The following is an 8,048-nucleotide window of genomic DNA, read 5'->3' on the forward strand; positions in this document are numbered from 1 at the left end:
CTTTCTAATTTACTCCTATTATCATTTTTTCTTCATTCTCTTGCTATCTTTATTTAAAAAGCAGGAATGGCCCATTTTAGGTTCAGCACCCTGTATAGCGCTTGCTTATTGGTGACTACATTTAGCTACCAATAAGCAAGCGTAACCCAGGTCTGAACCAAAAAGGTGCCGGTTTCTAAGGCTTACATTCCTGCTTTTTAAATAAAGATAGCAAGAGAACGAAGAAAAAAATGACAAATAGGAGTAAATTAGAAAGGTGCTTAAAATTGCATGCTCTATCTCAATCATGAAAGGAAAAAAAAATTGGGTTTAGTATCCCTTTTAATGGGAATTGGAAAACTTTTCATTGTTAAATTAAAAAAAGCAGACACAAATTATTAAAGGGATACTGAACCCAAATTTTTTCTTTCATGATTCAGATAGAGCATGTAATTTTAAGCAACTTTCTAATTTACTTCTGTTATCAAATTTTCTTCGTTCTCTTGATATCTTTATTTGAAAAAGAAGGCATCTAAGCTAAGGAGCCAGCAAATTTGTGGTTCAGAACCATGGACAGCATTTGTTTATTGGTGCTGTCCAATCAGCAAGGACAACCCAGGTTGTTCACCAAAAATGGGCCAGCATCTAAACTTAAATTCTTGCTTTTCAAATAAACATACCAAGAGAATGAAGAAAATTTGATAATAGGAGTACATTAGAAAATTGCTTAAAATTGCATGCTCTATCTGAATCACACAAGAAAAAAATTAGGTTACAATGTCCCTTGAAACTATCATGCAAAGCTATTTTTTATTATTATGCATAATTAAAAATGTATATTACAATCTCACAGTGTTTTGTGTCCCTTTAATTTAATTGAAGTTAACATTTTCCTGAAAATAGATTTGGAATTTTTCTCTGAAATTCCTGTGTTATGCTTTTAAAAAGGGTTCCCCTAATATATTCCAATGACTTGTTTACTAGCTGCAGAGTATAAAATTTTAAAAAATAGCTGGATTTGCTCTTTGAAACCACAACCCATCAAAATAGGCTCAGCTTGCAGAGAGATTGGACAAGTTTTACATAGCTTTTCATTAGCCTATACTTAAAGGGACAGTCTGCTCCAGAATTGTTATTGTTAAAAGGAAAGATAATCTCTTTATTACCCATTCCCCAGTTGTGCATAACCAACACTTTGGTATTAATATACTGTTTACCTCTGTGATTATCTAGTATCTAAGCCTCTGCAGACTGCCCCTTATCTCAGTCCTTTTTACAGACATGCATTTTAGCCAATCAGTGCCAACTCTTAAATAACTCCATGGGGAGTGAGCACAATGTTATCTATATAACACACACATAAACTAGCAGTGTCTAACTGTCAAATGCACTAAGATAAGAGGCAGTTAAAGGGTTTACAAATTAGCATATGAGCCTACCTAGGTGTAGCTTTCCACAAAGAATACCAAGAGAGCAAAGCAAATTTGATGATAAAAGTAAATTAGAAAGTTATTTAAAATTGCATGCCCTATTGGAATCATGAAAGTTTAATTTTGACTAGACTGTCCCTTTAAATATAGAAACTTTCAGTATAGGTAGAGATACTACTGGAAAAAAATAATCTATTTCGAATTCTGATATAAAGGCAAATAAGCTATTTGTAAATAATGTAATACTCTCCAGCAAGTAAATGGATCATTAAAGGATTACTTTCCGTTATAATTTTTAAGCCAAACAACTAACATATTAAAGTTAATAAACATTAATTAAAACCTACTGACCTATATTTTCTCCAAAACAAAGTTTCATAACGTTCTAAAAGTTATATCTTTTATTTGCCGATGATGTCACGTTATCCTGCCCACTATTTTCAGCACTGCATGTTCAAAATACTTAAACCAATGAAATTGTGTTTAAAGCGCCATTTTGAAACCTAGGTATTGTAAACGGATTGGTACAGAGCAAAGGATACCCGCGGAGTGGGTTTGGAAAACAATTAAATTTGCAGACAAGATTTCTGATATACGGTAGAGATATGTTAATGAAATGCTATTGATAAAAGCGTATTTGGGGTAGTTAGTAACAGGCATAGAAAATATTTACTTACAGTGGCCCTTTAAGAACAAACTAAAGATGGGACAATTTTAGGAAAAACAGTCCCTTTAAGAATGAAATCTGATTCACTTAAGTATGAGGCATCATTCCATCTCAGTGTCATCTAGATCTCTAATGATTCTATCCCACTGTTTTGTTTTTAAGCAGTGATTCATTAAACATAAACATCACTAAGGTTTTATTTGTATTCATGCAACCTGTTACTAACATAGAGTTCAGTGACATATAGGGATGTGTTTCTCAGAAATCTGTATTAGTTTTCCTTAACCTATGCAAGTTTCCAAACAAGAGACAATCTATAATCAAATTTACTTGATTCTGTTAGTATCCTTTGATGAAAAGCATATATAGGATAAGTAGTATTAAAATACTAATGGGGGCTAGCTGATTATTGGTGGTTATTCACTGGCTCCCCGGATGTGTTCAGCTAGTTCACAGTAGTGCATTGTTGCTCTGGAGCTAACTTTAACTATGTATTTAATCAATTTTCATGGATTAAACACATGCTTATGTATTTTCTTTTTGCACTCATATGTCCCTTTAACTTTGGTTTTAACCCCTTTGGGGAGGTTAAGTATATACTTTCCAGGTGTCATCCTTGTAGTAATAAAATGCTTTAACATAACAAAATATTCTGCAAGTAGTGCATGTTCGATCTGCTATACTTCCTTCTTTCCTACCTTTGTTAATCTGAAAATATATTTTCTGTCCTCCAACAGAAATGCATCTTTCTAATTTACTGATTATGTGATTTCTACAGCTTTTTTTCGATATGGCTAATTTTTTTTTCTGTTCCTCCGCAGTCTTCATCATTCAACGACTGCCTAAAGAAATGTACTGCGGTGCATCGGGAAAAAAGCCCATTATCTGAACCACAAGAAGACCTTAAAAGGACACCTTGCTTCTGACACTACAGAAAATAATATATTCAGAAATATTTATATGTGAAGATGTACATATCTGCTGGCATTTTATGCTGATAACTGTATTTAAAAACTATTTTAGGGGTTGTACATTGTGTATAATCAGTATTTATCCTCCTTTTGGTTGTCTAAATGTTTCAGAAGACGAGCCCTGAAGTGGGGTTCGTATGGAGAATAGGAAGCACACTGGCAATCTTCTATAAGAGTTTTTTTTTTTTTTAAATTCACTGGGACCACAAATCTGTCTCTTGAGAAGCTAAAAGGGAGTTCATTGTATTCTCAAATCCTTTCTTTTTATGGATCTGAAAGAACGATGTTTGCATAGAGCATTTATTCTCTGGAGGCAAAAACAAGAATTGAAGTTTCAAGTCAGATTTACACTACTAATGGAACCAAGAGTAAACAGGTCCGAATCAAAAGAACCAAACCTTACAGGCTGAGAATGCCTAGCACACAATGTGTACATGAAAAGCCTTTTATGCCTGGCTTAACCAGTACCTTGCCATGACAGAGATGCATCAGACGTTGCTGTCAGATGGGGCTTATCTCTATATTGTTTCAGTTACAGCAGCTACAGGGCACATAGCTGGTTTGTGTCTCCTCCAGTATAAAGCATCTTACTACAAGTCACATTGGTCCCAAATGTGCCCAGCAGAAAACCAACTCGTTATTAAATATAAAATTCTGCGCTTTTATTGAATAACTACCATTGTGCACTTAGTAATGGATTTCAGCTGTATATACAGTCATCTTTAGAGTTTAAAACTGTAATAAATCTACCTCCAACTGTCTTTTTAAAGTGCCATTTTTGGACTGTGTAAGGGGTCTATTACACAGACAATTATTTTAGTGACATTTTTTTAAAGCTATTTTACAAAATCTGAGAAAGTATAATACTTTTTTTTTACTTGTAAAATGTATATGCTTTGTAAATGACTGTAATAACTTGGCAGCAAAATGATTTCCTGTGGCATTTGTGTTAAATGTCCTTTGTTTGTATTGACATTATATGTATATGTACTCATAGCCATAACAGTCCAAACAGAAATACACAGAAATGCTTTTCACTTTTAAATACAAGTATTTTTGCAGCAAACTTGTATTAGCAAAATTGCCTCTAGTAAAAACTATGACGGTTCCATTGATATGTTATATAGTGTCCAGGAGCATTTATATACCTTTATGCACAGAGAGCCTCCAGTGGCTTATTGAGAGAACAGAGGGACTCAATTTGTGTCATCATCTCTCATGCAGTATGAGCATGAAATCAGGTGCGCTGAAACAGAATTAGCTGTAAATAGAAACTTTTTTTTCCTTTCATGATTTAGATAGAGATTTTAAGTCAATTTCCGATTTACTTCTATTATCAAATGTGATTTGTTCATTTGCTATCCTTTGTTAAAGGAGCAGCAATGTACTACTGGGAGCTAGCTGAACACATTCGATAAGCCAATGAAAAGGCATATATGTGCAGCCATCAATCAGCAGCTAGCTCTCAAAATGTTGGGTTTCATATTGAAATTTGCTATAGAACATTTTAATTTTAATCATTTAAATACTGCCAGTCTTTGCTACAGAAGGTAATTTGTAATGCAGAGTAACACTTTTAACCCATTCACTGCCAAACGTTACATTGCCACCCTCTTAGCAAAAGAGTTAATGGAATACGTTTCAGTAATCCTCTGCCTGTAGTGTGTAGCATTCTGTTATAGAATCAAATTCACCTGTTTCAGTGCCAGACAATTAAAGGGACAGTAAACACCTTTAATGACATTTGTCTGCGGTCTTCCAATAGTCTAATATATAAGAACAGATTAACACTTCCTTTACTAATATTATTTTATAATGCCAAACTCCACACCCCTCACTTTCCTTATCTTGAGGAGCCAACGTAGACTTGCATCTGGAGATATCAGGGCTTGCCACTGTCATTGCCTTATATTGTTTTGTCTTTTTGCAGACATGATAAGACAGTACACTGCAAATTAGGGAGAGATGTGACATGGTTAGACTTGTAAAACACCTCATGTTCTCTTTCAGTTTTCAAGAGCAGAAAATCAAAATCTTCAGACAAATTACAGGAAAATGGGGCAATGAAAGTAGTTTGTAAAGTGATTTTCCTATGCACAATCAAACATTTTATATTACAGTGTTTAATGTTGCTTTAATTAAGGCATTGCATCAAGGTTCTTATTTAGCCCCTTCTTTGTTAAAGCCTAAGAATTCACTAAAAATGTACAAAAAAAAATGGGCAAAATGATCAGTAAATGCCAAAAGGAAATATGGTAAATGGCTGAAATTTGTAAGAAGAAAGAACAAAATAAAATCTTTCAAACAAGGAGGAACACCAACAGTCCTCTCTGATAGAGACATGTGCCTTAAATCTGCAGCCTGTGGGGTGGGACATAATCTGTTATTCAGGGCTGCTGAGGATGGCAAACTTCAACAATTCCAAGTGCACTTTTCAGCTGGAAAGCTCAGAATACTGGACAAACTGGATGTTTAACGCAAATGCGAACAAGCCTTCATTTTATACAGAACTGTTATTTATTTGTATATAAACATTTATTTTATAGATTTTTCTAACCCAAACATTTTCCACAATCTAAGATATTTTTCTAATTAAAAATTTCATTTAAATGTTATGCTATTTTTTTTTTAGTATCAGTTGTGTGGCTTTTTTGTTGTTGCAGAAACCTTTTTATGATCAGGTAATTAAAGGGTCAAAGTCAAAATTAAACTTTCATGATTCAGATAAACAATTTTAAACAACTTTCTAATTCACTTCCAATATCTAAATGTGCACAGTTTTTTTATATGCATACTTGCTGAGGCACTAACTCCTACTGAGCATGTGCAAGGTTCACAGAATATACGTATATGCATTTTGTGATTGGCTGATGGCTGTCACATAATGCATTAGGAAGGAAAATGTAACTAACTGACATTTGTCAGAAAAAAGCTACTAACCTTAAATTCAAACAAAGTGCTTTTCAATTGTCTATGTATTATGCATTTATTGATTATTCTATTCTAATGTGTTTAGTAGTCCTTTAAATGGACATTTAAGTAATTATTTTCTCTGATGCATGTAAAGGCAATTTTAATAGGAAATAGTTTTAATTTTTTGGGGAAGATGTAGATAAACTGATGTCCTTCTGCTTTGTTGCAACTATACTTCTTTGACATGTCACTGCTTTTTTGCAATATACTTTCATCAGCAAAAATGCTTCTATTAAAAGTTATTGCTGCTTTTCTGCAGCATATGCAGATATCCTGTGAGGGCCTGTGCATCAATATTCAAACACCATGCCTGCTCAGAGAGCTGGCAGTATTGTCTATCGCTTCTGAAGACACAATTTGTGTCATATAAGCCAACGCTGACCTTCTTAGAAGGTGTGGTGTTTGAATACTGGTGCACGGGCTATGTGTGTATGCCACTAAAACGTTCATTAATTCTTGCCAATTAAAGTATATTGTAACAATGCTTATATTTCAAATTTAAATGCACCCATGTACATTTCATTTTTAGCCTTTCTACCCCTTTAAATTGGATACAGTAGTGTGGCGTCAGAAACATAAGTCAGCACTAAAGGTTTTCCTTGTTATTTCCCATTTGGCATACACCTGTGATACATCTTGTATGTTATGTAAAATATGTATCTGTTAGGGCGTTGTCCCAAATAAATGCATTATTAGTGTGCATTAGGAGGGGCTGTTAAGTCAGCTGTAAAACACCATGTAAATGTTTTCAGATGTAGCCTAGAGGACCCTATATACTAATGAAGTAAGACTCAGTTAGGAAGCATTCATAAATTTAGATCAGACCTTTAACTTACTGTAATTATATTTATGGTTAAATTTGAAAATAATCTGAAAATGTTGAGAGAGCGAAAGAAAAAGAAAGAAAAAAAGTAAGAGATAGAGAGATAACACAATATACTGTATATATATATATATATATATATATATATATATATATCTATATATATATATTTACACACACACAGCATCTCACAAAAGTGAGTATACCCCTTACATTTTTGTAAATATTTTTTATTTTATATCTTTTTATGCGAAACTGAAGAAATGACACGTTGCTACAATGTAAAGTAGTGAGTGTACAGCATGTATAATAGTGTAAATTTGCTGTCCCCTCAAAATAACTCAACACACAGCCATTAATGTCTAAACCGTTGGCAACAAGTGAGTACACCCCTAAGTGGAAAAGTCCAAATTGGGCCCAAAGTGTCAATATTTTGTGTGGCCACCATTATTTTCCAGCACTGCCTTAACCCTTTTGGGCATGGAGTTCACCAGAGCTTTACAGGTTGCCACTGGAGTCCTCTTCCACTCCTCCATGATGACATCACAGAGCTGGTGGATGTTAGAGACCTTGCACTCCCCCATCTTCCGTTTGATGATGCCCCACAGATGCTCAAGAGGGTTTAGGTTTGGAGACATGCTTGGCCAGTCCATCACCTTTACCCTCAGCTTCTTTAGCAAGGCAGTAGTCATCTTGGTGGTGTGTTTGGGGTCGTTATCGTGTTGGGATACTGCCCTGAAGCCCAGTCTCCAAAGGGAGGGGATAATGCTCTGCTTCAGTATGTCACAGTACATGTTGGCATTCATGGTTCCCTCAATGAACTGTAGCTCCCCAGTGCCAGCAGCACTCATGCAGGCCCAGACCATGACACTCCCACCACCATGCCTGACTGTAGGCAAGACACACTTGTCTTTGTACTCCTCACCTGGTTGCTTCCACACTCGCTTGATACCATCTGAACCAAATAAGTTTATCTTGGTCTCATCGGACCACAGGACATGGTTCCAGTAATCCATGTCCTTAGTCTGCTTGTCTTCAGCAAACTGTTTGCAGACTTTCTTGTGCATCATCTTTAGAAGAGGCTTCCTTCTGGGACGACAGCCATGCAGACCAATTTGATGCAGTGTGCGGCGTATGGTCTGAGCACTGACAGGCTGACCCCCACCCCTTCAACCTCTGCAGCAATGCTGGCAGCACTCATACGT

At 35.3% G+C, this 8,048-nt stretch overlaps 1 protein-coding gene across 1 annotated transcript in view; it reads left to right on the plus strand.

Annotated features, from left to right (window-relative positions):
* LOC128638714 (achaete-scute homolog 1-like) overlaps positions 1–5,662 on the plus strand; it is a 14,309-nt gene extending 8,647 nt beyond the window's left edge. Inside the window, exon 2 of the mRNA XM_053690843.1 lies at positions 2,898–5,662. The gene's annotated coding sequence lies outside the window, so the exon portion shown is untranslated. The remainder of the gene's footprint in view (positions 1–2,897) is intronic.
* The last annotated feature ends 2,386 nt before the right edge of the window (positions 5,663–8,048 follow it).

The sequence above is a fragment of the Bombina bombina genome, chromosome 8 (genome assembly GCF_027579735.1).
Source record: "Bombina bombina isolate aBomBom1 chromosome 8, aBomBom1.pri, whole genome shotgun sequence".
Classification (NCBI taxonomy): domain Eukaryota; kingdom Metazoa; phylum Chordata; class Amphibia; order Anura; family Bombinatoridae; genus Bombina; species Bombina bombina.